Consider the following 19,757-nt stretch of genomic DNA (forward strand, 5'->3'; position numbering starts at 1 on the left):
TATAAATGATCATGATTATATCAGAATGCTGTTATTGTGTTTCTTTTCCTAACATTCATAAACATCATTTTGATTAAAATCAAATCTCCAAGTTGCTAGAAGTGAAAATAAATTGACACAAAATTATTAGACATTGGATTTATAATATTGCTTTTGCTTTTTAAACTTTTCCAGGACATAAAATTTTAATAGCATAATAGCATCCAAATGCTTAAATTCTATTCTGAAACTCTAAAGAAATTTAAATGTTTATTATACCTTTGTTTGACTAAAATGCTATTTCACGAGGATTTAGAAAATGTCAATCAATATAGCCAAAGGGACTCTTTATTAAGAAGTTCATTTGAACACAATCAAAGGATATGGAATCCTGGGGTAATTTAAATGAGGGAAAGACACTAAAGGACAGAAAGAGAAGGAAATTCCTGTCGAAATTAACTTTAGCCTATGGTAGTTTTTTCTATAGAGTTCCTAGAAAATTTCCCCCAAAAACATTTTTTTATTTAGTGTGATATATATTGGGACAATTCTCCCTCTTCTGGCCCAGACATGTCCTCTATGCACAGACGCCTGTTGATTCCATAGCAACTGCATAAGTATAGAAAGCCTGCAGATATGAGGAAAGAGGAGCGAAGTAACAGTCAGAATATGTGTTATTTCATCAATCTTTGTTGTAATAAAGGAATCAGGTAGAGGAATTGCCAGATATTAGAACAGTTATTTTACTCCTCTATATTCTCAGCTCACTACTTTGGAAATTTGAAAAAAAAGTATGACTTCAGGTTTTTGTATTTTTCAGTGTTAAATGAGATTATTAATTATTGCTTGCATAATCCTTGTAGTAAATGTGTCTATACTCCAAAGTTTAGGTTACATTTTGGGAAGGTCATTTGTGACTCAGAACCGAGAAAATAAGCTACAACATATGAACAGCACAGAACCTTCACATCTGAAACCATGTTGGCCACAAATATCCTTCCAAATGAAATTTTACTCTAATTCCCTTCTAGTGTATCTCAGGCTATGCTTTGCAAAGAATGTTACTTTATGAAAAAGAGACTCATTTCTGGTTGTACAACTGGTACAGTCTTTACACAATTCTACAAGATTAATGTAGAACTGCTTTGGAGATAAGACGGAACTTCCATTCTCATCAATATACCCTTTGCATGATTTCCCTCTGACATCCCCAGTGAAATAGAGCGGAGATCTCTTCTCCCATGACTCTTGGTATTAACAGTCTTTTCTGCTACCTGTTATGCATTTCCTTATTGGACAGAGCAGACAAGGCCAACATTCAGATGTGCATTTCTCCTTTTTCATTACAAAGCATATAGAGATTAAGACATTCTGATCATGAAAATCACAAAATAGTTCATTTATTAACTCCACATTGGCTCGTCTGAGATCGTTTATTCATTCAACTAACGTTGAATGAATCTTGACCATGAATAAGTTACTGTACATTGTAGAAGGTTCACATGTAAACTAACTTCCCTTTCCTCAGTATGTTCAGGTAGATACTTAATTGTTTGTGAGGAAACACAGAAAAGGACAAGTTCTATAGATATTTAGCAAGATTACGCCATGGAAATACAAAGAAGGAAGATAGTGTGCTGTAAATGAGAGCATCATGGAGTCCTTCAAAGAGATGTCATGTACTTCGAGCTGTGAATGGTGGATAGTATTTCAATATGTGGATATGGGGTAAACCAATATTTAAATGCAAAAATTAAACATGAGAAGAAAGCTCAGAGTAGGACCATGTGGTGGGCATGTAGGTGGTATCTTGAGGCCAGGTCTTTGGGGGGAGTAAAGTGAAGTAAGTGAAGAAAACTGATGGAAAGCAGTGAAGCCAAGTCAGCTGAGACCAGATGGTATGGGCCTGGTATCGCCATGCCAGAGAGCTGGGGCTCTCCTCGGCTACTGCAGGTTTTAAGCAGAGATTAAGTAATCAAAATTGTGTTTTACCTGGTGAACCTAGCTGAGGTGCTCAGGCTGGATTGGAATAAGGACAGTCTGGAAATAGAAAGAGTATCTTCTTACCAGGGTCAGGGGATTTGGCAACGAGGACCTCAACTGAGATAACAGCACTGAAATGGAGAAGAGAGGCAAGGTAGGGGGCTGTCTCCACATCTGGTAACTGGGTGCAGTCAATGGGAAGGGAAAAAGGACAAGGTGATGCTCTTAACTGAAGAAAAGGACACAGCAAGGGGGGGGGGAAGCTTTTGAAATAAAAGCTGAATATTTCATTTTAAGACATACTGGTTTTAGGTTTGGGGAATCAGAAAGCTTTACTACCAGCTGTTAAATCAAAGGGAGAGCAAGCATCAAGGTTGAGGGGAGTGCTAACGCACAGTGTTTCAGAGAAAGGAGGAACAAGGAAAGGTCCTGCAATTTAGTGACTAAGAAGTCACCGAGGAATCTCTATTTATGAAATATGTGAGCAAGAGAATAAGAATATTAATTTTTATACACAGGTGGAGAGAATAAGAGATTTCCTGTATTTTCTTTTTCTACAATGACCATACATTACTAGTGTCACAAAGAAAACAATAAAATGTCAACAGTCTTTGGTGGCATTTAGGAGTGGGAACAGAAGCCATACGCAAATGGATGGCAAAAGCCAGTTGCAAAAGTTCTGATTGTTTGGGGTTTTGATTATTTTTTTCAGAACTCCATTCCTGCATCCAGAGGGAATTTTCCTGCCCGCTTTCTTCCATTACAGCTCCCCGATCTGACTGAGATTCCATCATGTAGAGCTACTGATCACACTTAGTGCCAAAGCATCGAGGACTATATCCTTAATGCTCTCACATGAAAAACAAACAAACAACAACAACAAAAAACGATCCTTTTTTCCACAGCTTCATCTCACCCCCATTGTTCTATAGAGGGACCTGTAACTGACTTCCTCCCCAGGCAATTACAATGAAAACACCTAATTTGAATTGAGCAGTTACTATGCAATGCGTATTTTAATAGTTGATTTACACGAATTATCTACGTGAATTCTCACAGTGACTCTATGACATCTCTGCTAATATTTTTCCTATTTAGGGAGTATAAATTACCGTCCAAGGCAACCCAGCCAGTTAATAGCAAGGAGTACATCACTCCAGTCATCTTATCTTTTCAACTTTTTTAGAATAGAGTTGGGCAATCTCTCCCCAAGAAACTATATGCTAAGTGGTTCAGAGGCACATGAAGTACACAAGAGTCTTCCCTAATTTACTAATTGAATTCCTTCTTTGTGATGGTTAGCAAAATAGAATTATGGAAAGTCAGGAGACCAGAATTCCACTGCTAAGTCTTTCAGGATGTGTATAGGGAAAATTGCTTAACCTTCCAGGGTCCTTGGGTTCTCTTGCCCAAAAATGGGTGAAAGTTTGACTAGCTACATAATAATGTTGTTTTGTAACTATTGAATAAGATATCTATGTGAAAGTTCTACATAAACCATAAAATGCCCTGAAAATTATCCAGATTCTGTTGCAAACCTTCTTGCTCTTCTGCCCCCACTCCAGGTAGAAGAACATTCCAAGTCTGTTCCTAGGGGCATCGCTCATATCTAAGTGAGGATATTCATAAAAGCCAGGGCTCTGACTCCTGTTCCCTCTAAATAGGATTATACTAGTAAAATGCTCCTAAACCTTGGATAGAAAACAGAGATTATAGTATTAATGGCTTTACTTTTCAGAATACTGTATTTCTGGTTGAATGCAAAGGTTGAAATGCTAAAAATCATGCCAGGAATTTATAATGTTTCTAGTAAATTTTTTAGGGGGCAGGGACAAAAATCAGCCTGTTAATTTTCAGCAACCTCTAAATTCTTGTACCTAGGCTTTTATTTATTCAACATATGTGAGAACCTTCTGTGGGTCGGGCACCCAGTGCTCAAAGAGGGAAGAAACTAATATTTAGCTTTGGCCTGAAAGGGGGAAAGGAGTTTGGGTGGGTAGAAGATCATGGACCGTGACTTGGGAGTAAAACAGAGCTTAGTGCATTTAAAGAACTGAAAATAAATCTGGAGATCAGTGTATTTTCCAAAAATGACACTAGAATGCTACAGAGGGAGACCAGGTAGTCCAGGGCCTTGTATTCTGTGTTAAAAATTTTGAACTTGATCCTGAAGTCAACGAGGAGTCATTGATGGATTTTAAACATGAAACAATTTTTATATTTTTCAAAGGTCTCTGGTTCATGTAGAGAATAGATTGGCTAGAAGGGATCAAGTTTGTCCTTGTTTGTCCTTCTGTCTCCTATTGCAGCCCTACTTTGTTTCAAATTAACTGTACTGTAATGTAATTTACATAAAATATAATATACCCCTTTCAAATGTACAGTTAAATGCATTTAGAAGTATGTCCACACTTGTATATCTACCACCATAATCAAGATACAGACTATTTCCATCACCCCAAAAGTTTTGTTCTGCTCTGTAGTAGATCTCTTCCCTCTCCCCTAGTTCTCATACTCACTTCTAGCACTAGGATGTGTCTTTTGTTATACTGATTAGCTTTAGCTTTTCTAGAACGTGATAAAAATAACATCTTAGGGTCAGTATTCTTTTGAATCATGTTTTTACTCAGCATAACATTTTCGAGATTCATTCACATCACTGTATATATCACTACTACATTCCCTTTTAGTCTGCATAGTATTTCATTTTATAGATATGTCACAATTTGTTTTTTGCACTCATGTGTCAATGGAAATTTAGGTTGTTTCCAGTTTTCAGCTATTAAAAATAATGCTGCTATAAATAATCATGTACAAGTATGTGTGTAGACATATGATTTCATTTCTCTTGCATAAATACCTAGGAGTGGAATATCTGGGTCATATAGTAGGCGAATGTATATTTAACTATATAAATAACTGCAAAACTATTTCCCACAGTGGTTATCATATTTTACATTCCCATCAGCAGTATGAGAATTCCAATTGTTCCACATCTTTACCAACACTAGGTATTGTCAATCTTTCTAATTTTAGACATTCTAGTGGATGTATACTGGTATCTCCTCATGGTTTTAATTTGCATTTACCTAATAACTAGTGATGGTGGGTAACTTTTTATATACTTCTTTGTCATCAGATATCTTCTCTGGTAATTGTCTGTTAAAATTGTCTGCCTCTTTTCTGATTGGATTGTTTGTCTTATAAATGAGTTGTAAGAGTTCTGTACATATTCTCAAAGCAATTCCTTTGTGAACTATATGTGTTGCAAATATGTTTTTCCAAATCTGTGGCTTGCCTTTTGACTTTATTAATGATGTCTCTCAAAGAACAGAAAGTTTTAAATTTTGACAAAATCGAGTAGCACTGTTCTAAACACTCTAGTTAAAAAGCAGAGATTTATACCATGTTGTATACCTGAAACAATATAATATTATATGTCAACTGTAATTGAAAAATAAATGTGAATTTAAGAAAGACAGAGATTGATAAATGAATTGAAAAACAAGATCCTATATTCTAGCTAGAAAGACACACTTTAAATGTAAAGACATAGGTAGGCCAAAGCCATATAGATGGAAAAAGATATACATGCAAACAGGAAGCATACGAAGACTGGAGTGGATATTCTAATATGTGATAAAAAAAAGTTTTCAGGATCAGTGGTATTATTAAAGACAGAGAGGAACACTTCACATGATAAAAGGAACGATGTATCAGGAAGATAACAATTATAAGTGTATATGAGCCTATTTACAGACATTTTAAATACATGAAGCAAAAATTTTCATAATTAAAGGAAGACCTAGGCAATTCCAAGGTTATATAGTAAGAGGTTTTAATAGTTATCTATTGATAATTGGTAGAACAACTAGACAATAAATCACTACGCTGCTTAAATCTAATTAATTTGTATGGAACACTAGACTCAGTCACTAAAGAACATATACTATTTTCAGTTTACCTGGTACAATCATCAAATTAGATCATAACATATTTCAATATATTTAAGAGAATTAAAAGCATATGAAGTCTATTCTCTGACCATAACAGAAACAAATTAGGAATTAATCGAAGTCAGATATCTAGAAAAAACCTTGATATAACTCAAAATTAAACAAAATACACTTCTGAATAATTCCGAGGTCCATTAATGTTCAACAATTTTTTGCTTCAAAGAAGTTTTTAACAAAGCACAAATGCTAAAACCTTCCTCAACTTTTTCACAGAGCTATTGTGAGGAATAAGGGGAATGGGGGAATAGAGAAAAGATCGATCTATTTGGAGGTTGTAGAAATACAATATTCTCTAGAAAAAAAGACTTTGAAGCCTTCTCTGAATAATAGAGAAAGACTTGTAGTATTAACTTTTGTAGTCAAAGAGGACAATCGTGACCACCTTTGCTACCAACTCTTCTGGTTTCATGACATAGAACAATCTATGTCATGATTTATGGCTTTTTTCCAAATTCCATCACCACTACCACATACTCCCTTGAACCTATCATGTATGTGATAGTACTCTTTTTGAGAAAACTGCATAACATTATGTTCTTAAGTGGAAGCTGGAGAACTAAGGCAATTGGCAGTGGCCTTCAAGGCTTCTCCTAGTGCAGTCCTCTCTCCTGTGTCTTTGTATTTTTTTCTATTTCTTCCTGTTTTCGTTTCTCCCGTGCTGTTTCTCTTTGCTCCCCCTTTCTCTCTAATTACCTCTTCCCTCTATCTCCATTGTGTCTCACTTATCAAAACTAACCCCATGATGAAATTCAGAACTAAAAATGATTCTCTTAGTTTACTGGAAATTTTTTTTTTTTTTTTACTTTAAAGAGAAGTTTGGTCTTGATGCTGTGGCCCACAGTAATTAAATAACTTTAATTACTCCTTTGACCACTATTTACACCTTTCAATTTTCAAGCCCACTGAAGCCCATGAAAATTGTTTTGTGAAATGGCCTTTTCCCTTCTCTGTGAACTGCCTGGTAGGCTGACTTGATCTTCTCTATCACTTCCCCACTTTTTCTTTTTCTAATGCATGGTGTGTGGCTCTAAATCTTGACAACGTCATCCAGGATCAGTTTATACCACAAGTTGTGTTGCCTTCCTGCATCTCTTTATCCTTGAGAGTCTATCTCTCAGCTTCCTCACATGTAAATTCTCTCACAGTGTTTCTCAATCTCTTTTTGGATGGCTGCTTTTTTCTTCTTTTTCTTTTTCTTCCACCTCTTAAATCTGAACATTGCATAAGAACATCTTTGATGCTATGCTTCCCTCTTGCCTGGTTTCCTATCTGGACTCTGTCAATCCCTAAAGAATAGGATACCATTCTTCACCTTTCATTGGCTACTTCTGATCAAAAGACCACTTATAAACCCAAATTATGGACCTGCCCAATATGGCATCAACTCCAAATACAATTCACTTTTGTTCAGAAGAGCATAGTTGAACTGTGATACGTAAATTGATTGTGGAGACTTCAGTTACTTGAGGCATTCTAACTGTACAGACAATAGTGTATGTTGAAATTAGAGGGGAAAAAACACAGGAACAAAAATTTTTAAAAAAATTTGTTGAGCAAAAATTAGTATTGTCTTTTCTGGAGTAATTCTTTGTCTACAAAATTGAGTGAACAACCCCTGACTAGTATGAAGTGTCCTTTTTCTTCACCCCACCACCCCATGTTGCTGTCCTATTTCAGGTTCAGTCATTGCATGTGCACTACAAGAGTTATACCTAGCTGGACTCTATTTTATTTAGCTTACAATTTGCAAGGCATTGTACTCATACAGAGCTTGACCTGTATGAATAAAATCCTGTGATCATACTCTGAATCAAATGCTATTATTACCTTCATTTTTTAAATCATAAACCAGTGCTAAGCACAAGATACCTAAAATTTGATTGTAGCTCACCAACTTCCTACTGTGTTTCCCCGAAAATAAGACCTAGCTGGACAATCAACTCTAATGCGTCTTTTGGAGCAAAAATTAATATAGTAAAATAAGTAAAATAAATTAATATAGTAAAATATAGTAAAATAAGACCGGGTCTTATAATAATATAATATAATATAATATAATATAATATAATATAATACTGTGTCTTATATTAATTTTTGTTCCAAAAGATGCATTAGAGCTGATTATCCAACTAGGTTTTATTTTCGGGGAAACACAATAGATGTCTAATGTTGGGCAAATTAGTTAACTAGACTCAGTATCAATGCTTCCATAAGAAAATTGCTGTTTTATTGGTGAAAGAGGCCATTTACCGACAAAGCAAATAAAAGTCTCAAAATATTATCTGGTTACATTCTAGTCATCAGAAACATTCGTCCAGGCTGTAATTAGTGTTGAGGACAGAAGAACTGTTGTCATCCCACGTGTACACTTTCAGAGATGCATGAGAGAAGGCAATGATGACAATGAAGAAATAATGGCAGAAAACTTCCCTAACCTGGTGATGGAAATAGACATACGAGTCCAGGAAGTACAGAGAGTCCCAAACAAGATGAACCCAAAAAGGCCAACACTAAGACAAGTCATAATTGAAATGCCAAAGGTCAAAGACAAAGAGAGAATCTTAAAAGCAACAAGAGAAAAGCAGTTAGTTTCCTATGAAGGAGCTCCCATAAGACTGACTGTCAGCTGATTTCTCAATAGCAACTTTGCATGCCAGAAAGGATTGGCAGGAAATATTCAAAGGGATGAAAAAAGAGGACCTATAACCAAGATTACTCTACCCAATGAAGCTGTCACTTAGAATTGAAGGACCGATAAAGAGCTTCCTGGACAGGAAAAAGTTAGAGGAATTCATACTAAGCATGGCTTGGGACATCTAGACACATAATAAGCTTGTCTCAATCAGTAAATTTTATGTGGCCTTGGATAAAATACCTAAAACTGTGTTTCTTCCTTCTTGAAATAATAAAGGAATAATAACACCATTCCAATCTATTTTTTAGGGACATAATGCTGATGAATAAAGGTATCTAAATTCTTTGTGTACTTGAAAGTTGTGTAACAGTGGTCATATATAATTATTGCCCTGCTAGAGAGCAATGTTAATCTTTTAATAATTAAGTGAGAACATTTTACTTTGCTCTTATAGCAAAGTCTTTGGTGTGGGTAGTCAATAATATTATTTCCCTTCCACTGTCCATTGTCCTTTTTCAGGAGCACAATATGCATTCAGACAGAAAATATCCATGTCAGAAAATGTGGAGAGTAGTTAAAAGTAAATTAGCAGCCTTCTTCATGAATATTAAAAATAGTCAGTATGAAAGCACACTTACATTTGTGCTCATTTCTCTTATTGTAAAAGTCATCTGTGATTTTGGCTCATGGAGGATGAATCTTAAATAATCTATATTACTGCGCAGCATAATCAGGTTGCAAAGAAATAACCAATGAGTAACTATAAAGCTCTTGCTACTATCAGCACTAATAAGAGAAAAGTCTGATTTTCAAATCACAGTAGCCTAGTCTGATATTTAAATTATGATTTCCTAATCTCAGAAAATAAGCAAGCTGTCCCCTCTCTATCTCTCTCGATAGGGAGGGATGGAGGGACATTAGATATGTAGATAGATGATAGATAGATAGATAGATAGATAGATAGATAGATAGATAGATAGTTAATAGACAGATAAATTTTCCTTCTTGTCCCACCCATCATAATAGCCAAAGGGGATCTACAGCCAAGTTTCTAATGACTAAACAATAAGAGAAAGAGATTATTGATGCCTGACAGAATCCTGTTGTGTTGTTTCTCTTGGGCCCTACTATATCTCTACTGCATAAAAATGAAATATTAGATCTGAGTGTAGTATTTCCATTTGGAAGTAGGGCACCAGCTGTCTTCTTAAATTTCCATGCCACTTAATCTTGCTCTAAGCTTGGTTAGCTTTCAATTCTCAAAGAAGGCAACAACTATGCAGGGTCACATTTTCACCAAGGTCTCTGAGTTAATGAAGTCCACAAAGTATGCTAATTAGGAAAGCAGCTAAATTAATTCCTTGAGGCAGGTGCAAATACATGGCTCTTTGAGCCACTTTTTGGTGCAGTGCAAGAAGTGACCTGTGAGTTGGAGGAGCTAATATTGGTAGGCAAGAGTTTGAGCTTGTCAGCATTGTTGAGAGATTATCATTCAATTAGCTTTCCTGATGCTAACATTGAATTTACTACCTCACAGGTCCAAATCCTTCTGCATAAGCCCCCAAGGATGCTTAGAGCCAAACCCCTAAGATGGTCAACTAGAGACTATTCATATCAAAAGTATCTGCTGTATCTGTCATTTAAGTAAATGCACAAAATAAGCTAGCAAAAGATATAACATTGATATGTCCATTCTAATCACCACTGAGATTTTTCATAGGCTGACGGGTATATTTGTCAAAATTTCCAAGTCCTTCATGCCTATGTTAGATCACAGGGTGGAAGAAAAAAGATATTTAGGTATTTAAATACGCTTTGTACCAGTCCTTTAAAGAAGTCAAGTAATTTTGTCAGAACACGATGTCCTGGTGTCTTAGGGTTGAGGACCCTCCCCTGAAAATAATTTCTCATCTGACACCGTAATATATGCTTGTCAGAGAAATGGCTTATTCATATTAAATCAGTGAATTAACCCTATACTCCATAACCATGCACAGAAAAATACATGGAAAACAAAACTAAAATACATGGAAAACAATAAGTGATTCTACTCAAACTATAAACAATAGCCCAACCTCCTTATTTTGTAGAGAACACCGGAGGCGTGAACATGAGTGCATGTATGTGTGTGTGTGTGTGTGTGTGTGTGAGTGTGTGTGTGTGCATGTGTGTAGTGTCCTTGGGCACACAACAGGTTAATTTCAACATTGGAACAATAATAGCATGCTCCACATTTTAAAATGGGAAATTCCATTATATTTTAATATAGAGCTCTGTATTATATACTATACCCTCTTGCAAACTGATATATTTTTATCAAGTGATGTAATGAACTAATAGTTCTCAAATGTGTATTGGAGGTAGGATAAGGGACACGATTTGAGGCTTATAAAATTGATGGCCCCTTCCTCCATATCTGCTAAATACACACCCACAAACACACACATATATTTCCACACATATGTAGTAGAGGGAGGGAGGAAGGAAGGGAACAAGAGAAACTATTACCATAGAAATGTAATTATTTACTGAATTTAAAGCTAAGCCAAACCTAGATGAATTTGGAAGTGCAGTGTTTTTTCTAGGAGTTTAGAATTTCAAGGACAAAACTGCGAGGAAATCCCTTTCCCAGTTTGTCATTTTGTTGACAGGAATGTGAAGTGTGGATTGATGATCAGGGTAACAAACCTAGCAGAGCCGAGAATGTGTATTCCTTTTCTTTCAGTAGGGGTGGAAAACAAAATTATTACTTCTTAAAATTTACAAGACTTTTTTTTTTCAATCTCAAGATAGCAAAATGTGGTGACAAAACAGGTTAATCAGAAGCTGTAGAAAGAGAAAACCTTTTCTTTCTTGACATAAACCCTAGGAATATAAAAGAAGGCACTGCTATAACAGAAAAAAAAGAGTATTACAGCTGTGACTGGTGATATGTACTCAACAGCCTGCAAATCTCACCCTGGAATCGCTCCGGAATTCACTCACCACACATTTACTGAGTTGCAGATGGTCTTCTTGCAGATGGCAGATAATCTCTAAACTGTTGGATTTACCCCACACTTAACTTTTTGAACAAGTTTTCAAAAATTTCCCACAGACTTCTTCTTTAAGTCGATGAATGTAGAAAGAGCAGATAGTAACTTATACACCACTTTGCAATCCACTTTGGTGGGCACGTTGTGTTGGTTGCTAACAGAGACAACAACTATGGAATTAATTCTACAAGACAAAAGGCAAAATTCATGCTTTCTTGATAGTAATGATTTTATTCTTCATAGGGCTTGGTGTTGTTTTTGTATCAGTTTATGCTTTGGCTTTCAACAGATTTATAATGATTACCAAAAATATATCTTCCAGACGTTTTCCTTACTTTGAGTTTCCATTAAATTAATGGGAGGATTGACATATTGTAACAGAAACCCTATATTATCCTCACAGGCATAACTATTAGTTTTTCTCTACAGGAATTCAAATTAATATTTTCAGCACAGGAATGGAGGTGGCTTAAATGCCTTTAAGACAAAATTGGTGTTTCTGTAGTTAAACAAAAAAAAAGACTTCTTATTTTTCTCTTTCATCACTAGTTTGCCTTCATCTCTAGTTTCCCTAACAAATATGAGCATTAACTGGAGAGAACAAAAGAATCTTTCTCTGATTTGACCAAAGAGGGATGCAAAGGAAAGAATACAAAGGCCAGTAATTTTCTTTTTCATGAACTTTGTTCTTTATGAAACTGTTTTGATGAAACATGTTTTCCAAAGCAAGTAATTTAAACACCCACCCCTGCTTCCTGCACACCTAGGCTGTGTAGCAGAAAAGAAAATGAGTCAGAAAGATCTGTATTAAAATTCCATCTCTGCAAATAACAAACTATATGACTTTGAGTGAGTTATTTAATTGTTATGAGTCTTTATTTCATTCTCTGGAAAAATAGGAATAACATTTATTTCATGGAACTGTGATAAAGATAAAAATAACATAGGCAAAATGCTTGGCCCTTGGTGGATACTCAGTAAATAAAAAATGTTTACTATATGGTTATATTTGGAATATTGTAGTATAAAGCAGGCAAAAAGAGTTTAGCCTTCAGAGTCAAGATGGATCTGGGTTCAAATTTAGACTCTTCCACTGGCTATATGAAGAACCACTGATGAGTTTACCCTGCATAAGAATTAATTTTTTAATTTCCTAATTTTTATAGGGTCACAGAGTTTGGGGGGAAATTCTTGACCCCTGACCCCTTGCAGGGCAGACAGCTGTCACTTAGTAAGTGGTAACGAGTGGTAATAGTGGTGGAAATAGTGGTAACAGCACTCCTAGCGAGCCAGTGGAAATCCTTATTTGATAAAATTCTTATAAAATAGTTTTCCCTATATAAAAATTTAGCGCCCATTTCAGTTAAGAAAAAAAAATACAGTGAGATCTTTCTGAGAAGCCCTACAGAGACCTTCTGTCACCTCTGTGATCCCAAACACGTACATTCCTCCAAAAGCAAACAATTGTCACTGTGACTTTCCTAAGGACCTCTTCCTTCCCAGTCCTAAGGGGTCATCCCTCCTAGTGGGGAGGACTCGCACGCGCTAGAAGCCCCCAGGGTGACAGTGGGGGGAGGTCCACTGTCTCAGGCTTTGCCTCCCTAGTTTTACCTCTATGTTTCCTTGACGTCCTGGACAATGTCATTGAGTACAATGTCTCCCTGGAGTAAACTGGGACACTTTAAATTTGAAAGGAGAGGTTGAAACATAGAAGGAGTGTTCCCAACTCACAGGCGGTGGCTGCTTCCATCTCCTGTTCATCCGGACAACACCAGCCACCTTTTCCAGAGTATGGGAAGCTGGGACATTGCTTTTTCAACATCCTGCAAGCTGAGTGGGGAGGGCAGCTTGCTGTAAAGATTAATCTCACTGTGCTACTAAGCTTACATTCTGCTGCTTATCCACGAAGGGAATCGTTATGTTCCAGCCAGGAAGACATAAAGTAAATTTTATTTCTATTTAGAGGTAATGAGTAGAAAGCAGGAATAGAAAGAATCTTCTTTTTTTTTTTTTTTTTCCTTTTTGGCTGACACAGTCCTTAGTATTTCTTCAAATGTTGTTGACATTTGTTATTCAATTGACCAAATTTGCCTTTCCTTTGCTTTTATTTAAGGAGGAAAAAAAGGGTTTCTTTTTGTTTACATAGTGCCAACAAAACTAATGATTAAAAAAAGGAAATTCATTCAGTCAAGTATCTTTGTACAAACTTCAATTAAACAATTGGTTTGATTGAGTTCCCCTCTGCCTCCCTGAATTGACTAACTATAGTAGTCTCATTCCCAAACTTCAAAAAGCATTTGTAGGCCTGGCTGCATAAAAATCACTTTGAGAGCTTTACAGTAAGTGCAGATTCTTGGGCCTCATTCTTGATGTTTCAGATTCAGAAGCTCCTGACGCAGGAACCCACATTTCCACAAAGATCAACTCTCAGTGACCGTACATTTGTCATATATTATCCCAAACTGGTAATGCAGATGAAAAATAAAGAGTTTGTAGTTTCCCTAGGATCTCTTGCTCTCATTAACTTCATGATTTATCAGCCAGATTACTTGATCAATTCTAATAATACAAGTGATATAACCATGGCATAATTTCAGAGCACAAATTTCTCAGCCCATGGGGTGAGCGGGAGGTTTGAGAAGAATATTCATTGGGAGTTATTCTCTCTCCCTCCTTCCTCATCGTTTGTGATCATTGATGTCTTTCTATATGTTTTCCCCAACGTGGTAAATAAGTACATGAATGGATAACAACGAAAGTGCATTCTAAATAGGAGCAGGGGTCCTGAGAAGAGGCCAGATTTGAACGTCCTTGTGGACCATTCTGAGTCCTGGAAACCCTGGCTTCAGATGAGAAGATTGCTGTCGCATTGAATATTCTATCTGTAAAATATGAAGGGACCCTTCTCATAACCATGGGCATTACTAACAAGGAAATTGCATCTTTAATTCCTGCTGTGTCAGTCATTTTGCTATTTCCATAGCTGAAGCTCCTCAATTCAACAAGCTTTTTAGTCAAAAAGTAAGGGTGAGAGATGTGGATCAGTGAGAACCTTCTTTCTCAGTGTTGGAGTAGAAGGGGCAAAATCTAATCTAAAGTATGTGCCCGTCTCAGAAGAGTCTGTTTACTCCATGTAGGGCAGCATCTATTGGGTAGGAATTGTCTGGGAGAACAGGCTATGGACACCTAAAAAACAGGCATGCCTTTACTTCTGTAGCATTATAAAAACAGTCATTTTTATGTAAGAATGTCAGCAATCTGGCAAAAGATTTTTTTAAAAGGCAGGCTAGTCTGTTAAAATGTCCCAGTACGGGACAAGTCTATTTTTCCAATGTAGTCACTTGGAAAAGAAACATCTACAAGCATTTAAAAGAATCTGACGCAGGCCTGAGCTGTCCTAGCAGATGTTATTGGAAATCTTTACAACTAGGATTCTTTTGAGCAGTGAAAATATACAGACGGTGACCAATAAGCTGTGGAAGCAAATGAGGTGGCCAAAAGATGTAATGATTACTTATGAAAGAAAAAAAAAACGAGCTTTCTTTGATTTCTCTGCTTCAGATAGTCACAAATCAGAAATGCCTTCATAGAAATCATATTAAAGATGTAAATACAAATCTAATTTTGACATGTTCCATCATGCTTGTTAGAGGACTCACAACATAAACTTATTTTTATCATCCTTTTACTTGGAATGGTTGTTGATGCCAAATCCATTTAGGATGGTGTATATTGATAGATGGATGATGTATGGTACCCACTGACTCTCTTCCCAGGCTCTCTTTTTTAAAACTTCCTACCTTGCCACAGAGATCAGCCCTCCTCATCTTTATTTATACTGTATATCCCCTACCTTCTGACCTTAACTGATATATCAGAACTAGACACCTGACCCCAGCTGGATTAATCTCATTCTCTCTCCTCAGAATTTGGTAGTGGTTAAGTTAGATAGGAATTTATACATGGTAAAGTTTACACACATCCACTTGAATCCTGGTGCTGCAGGAGGGATGTACTGGATTGTTTTATTTTCTTAAATGGCAAAGGAATAGAGAATTAAAAATAACGAGATAAAATCTGAAAATGGAACTACCCTATGATCCAGTAATTTCACTCCTGGGCATCTACCCGGAGAAATCCAAAACTCCAATTCAAAAATCTTTATGCACTCCTATGTTTATTGCAGCACTTCACACAATAGCCAAGACATGGAAACAACCGAAATGCCCATCGGTAGATGACTGGATTAAGAAGCTGTGGTACATTTATACAATGGAGTATTATGCAGCCATAAAGAAGAAATAAATCTTATCATTTGCAACAACGTGGATGGATCTAGAGAACATTATGTTAAGTGAAACAAGTCAGAAAGAGAAAGACAAGTACCACATTATCTCACTTATATGCGGAATCTAAAGAAAAGAATAAGTGAATGAACCAATCAGAAACAGTTTTGGGGACAAAAAGGAAAAAACTGAGAGTTGTTAGATGGGGGGCGGATAAGGGGACAGGTGAAGGGATTAGGAAACAGTCGGTAACCACAAATGGCCTCAGGGTTTTTGAAAATTAATTTGGGAAACGTAATCATTAATGTTGTAAAGATTTTGTTGGGTATCCGATGGACATGCGTCCTATTTGGGAGACGACCTCAGGGACACTGTGGATGCCTGATCATGGCATTGTACAACAGAAGCTAAACATTAATGAATGCCAACTATAATTTTACATATATAATGTGATGGCTCGGTGTGAGGTCGGAGGGATAGTGGATGGGGGAGAGGGGTTCCCAGTGTGAGGGATATAAATGATGAACGTCTAAGTATTACCTTGTCTTGTGCACCTTTAACTAATAAATTATAAAAAAAAATAATAACGAAATAAAAAGAGAGAGTTCGGGGACAATTAAATATGATTCTGTGACAAACTCTCTTCTTTTCCCATCCACTGGAACTATAGGGAGAGCACTGAAACACCCCTATGTCAATGATCTCAATTTTATTATTGGTAAAAGTGATGTTTTGACATTAAAAAACAGCAAAATGGTTTGTTAAATATATTCTGAATATACCCTAACAATGAAACAGAATGCAAATGCAAATAAATAAATACATAAATAAATAAATAAATAAATAAATAAATAAATAAATAAATAAATAAATAAGGCAGAGTCCCATTTTTACTACTGCATCTACCTCTGAAGGCTGGAACTGTCATCAATTAGCTGGCACCTCCTCACCAGGGCACTGAGTTGTTCTTGCAGAGAACAAGGTCAGTGGTCCACTGTGCATTCCTGAGTGTCCTATTCTGAACTCTTGTCCTTAGAGTCCAGGAATGAAATAACAAGTTTCAAGAGGTTCTTAATCTCCTCTGGCTTCACCTAACTTCAACTCTTTTCTTCTATATTTAGATTTGATGCTAAATCAATCATCCATCCATCAATCAAATCTTAGGAAAGAAACTCAATGAAAAGAATAAAAAGAATAGAATTTCTTTCTAAATAATATGTATTCCATTATCTTTCTCCTGGGTCTCTTTGGCATTGTATCAGAGTGCTTCTCAAACTTCAGTATGCACACAAATCAACTGAGAATCCTGTTGAAATTCAGACTCTGATTTCATATGTCGTGAACATGGCTGAGATTCGTCTGGTTTTCCAATAAGCACTCAGGTGATGCCAATGCCACCCACCTCACGTATCAAGTTTTTAAGGTCCAATGAGAAGACAGGGGTAGACAATCCCTCCCAGGTTAGGAAAATGTTCCAGGCTGCACTTACTAAATGGGGAAAAAAGAAAGTGAAAGGGGTCTTTAAAAAAGGGAATCCCAGATGCTATTCAAAGAGAACCAAGGACATGGATGTAGGAATCCTGAGCCTGCATGGTATTCTGGATTTTGACAAATATCTCAACTCCAGAGTGAAGTGAAAGGAAAAAGGAGATTTGATTCCATTGTGGTCATTCCTACATGGGACTTCTCATCAGAATGGTTGGTGCAAATTTTTTAAGAAGACCATATGACTCAAACGACTCAGCAAAACTACTGACCAGCATTTTGGTGTGGGGACCTAGGTTTGTGTATGTTTACATCGCTCAACATGTGATTCTAATACCTTCTCCTGGTTAAGAATCCCTGAAGAGTAATTGTAGTGTATCCTAAAAACATGCATCCAGCTTAATATCATGAGTCTCTCTTCACATCAGAACCCATGTTAGCACCTCCTTATTGCTGGGGCTGATGGGAATGTCATTGCATAAAAAAATCGCTTTTAATAGTTATGTGCTTGCCAATATATTTTCATACATTATTGAAATACAGTAGTTTAATTGTACTTATAATGTTGAGTGTACAAAATATGATTTAACATTAAAAATGATTTATGAGTGATTATAATTGTTCTAGAGAAGAGGATTCCTTCCTAGGTCCCTTAGTTTACAATTTATTTCTATGACCAAATTTAATCCTGAAACAACCTAATAAAACAGGTACTATTATATTCTCTTTTATCAATGAAGAACTTGAGACAGATAAGGATTTGCCCAGAATCACAAAACTATTAAGTGGCAAAGCCAGGAGTAAAACAAGTGTTCTTCAGATATTTATTCTCAACCTCTATGATATGCTGCTAGTTTGTAAATCAGTGAAAGAATTTTAAACAAACAAATCTACTGTTCCAGTTTTATTGACAAGTGTCTTTTATTTTTAAAAACTTAATGTTTGGTTTACAATTTGCTGTCTTAATCAGAAGGAAAATTTGATTAACATCCTTTGTCCTTCTTCCATTATATTTTGCATGCTCTGTTCTCCATGAAAAGGCCAGATTGAGAGCTGAGTAACAGAAGGAGATGAAGCCAGAATAAAATAAATAGAAACCATTTCACTGGTAATAGTGTTCTTGTATTCCTTTTTTGAAGAAGAGCTTTTAAAAGGGTTATTTTATCACCATCTGTGAGAAATTCACTTTCAATTGCAGAAAAAAAAATTTTTTTTGAAAATAATTTGTGGAGCAAATTTTGCTCTAAACTGAAAAAAAAACACAAAATTTAACAGAAGGATGTGGAAACTGGTAGAACAAGTCACCATTTTCCTATGAAATAACCTTGATGCCACTGAAGAAAGGTGAGGCTCCTATTGGGCTATGGAAGAGAGAAATATACTCACATTTAACTCACAGCCCGAGATTTTACCCTTAAAATTTTATTTGCATAGTTACAAAATTCTTCAGCAGTTGAATGCCATTCCTCTTAGCTCTGCAGCTGTCTCTCATTTTGTTCTCTGTGGAATGTTTACTTCTATCAGAACTCTGAATCACAAGTCTTTTGACACTTCTAGTTTACCTTATTTAACTGAAAAGAGTAATTTCATGCTTTGTCCACTGCATATGAGAAATAGTTCTGAGAGCAGCAGTTTCACAGAAGGGAAAAGGGTCAGAACATGACATTCTCCTCACTTGGACTCCTAGACCATCACACGCTTTGCCCTCATAGGCCAATTCTAAATTGCAGCCTTCTGTTGAAACAGGTTGTCTCATCACCTATGTGGGGCATTCATCCGTGACCCAGAACCCTTTCCAGGCCCACGACTCTCATCCTCCACCTGCTGGGCATGACAGAGACTGAGGGCTCAAACTTGAGACTTCTCTGGAAATTGCTCTGACAGAAGTGAACTGCCCTGGTCAAGGTTTCACCTAATCCATAGAATAGTAAATATGCCCCACTCCCTTGCCTCTATTTGGGCAACGGGAAGGTTCACTCTACGTATGGAGAGCCCCATGGGACCAGCTGAGATTTCTGCCAAACTGTATCACAGTTAAGCTTTCCTCTCTGTCCATCCCTGGTTCCCTGTTTCCTCGCAACCACTGTTTCCAAGAACACTGCCCCATGAGGCTTCTGCATGAAGATCTCAGAGACCTCAAGTCTTGGGTTCTGACCTGCACCACCAGCGGTGTCTGAGAACACTTGTCTTTATAGCAAAGCCAGGGTTCCAAAGCTCCTGCATTCATTCATCGAACACTTTTCAATTGCTGGGAATATGATTGTAAATAACACAGATGGAGATTACATTCTGATGGAGCTGGTAAGTAAAGATACAGGTATTTATAATAAATCATAAT

This window comes from Rhinolophus hipposideros, assembly GCF_964194185.1.
Source record: "Rhinolophus hipposideros genome assembly, chromosome: 25".
Taxonomy (NCBI): domain Eukaryota; kingdom Metazoa; phylum Chordata; class Mammalia; order Chiroptera; family Rhinolophidae; genus Rhinolophus; species Rhinolophus hipposideros.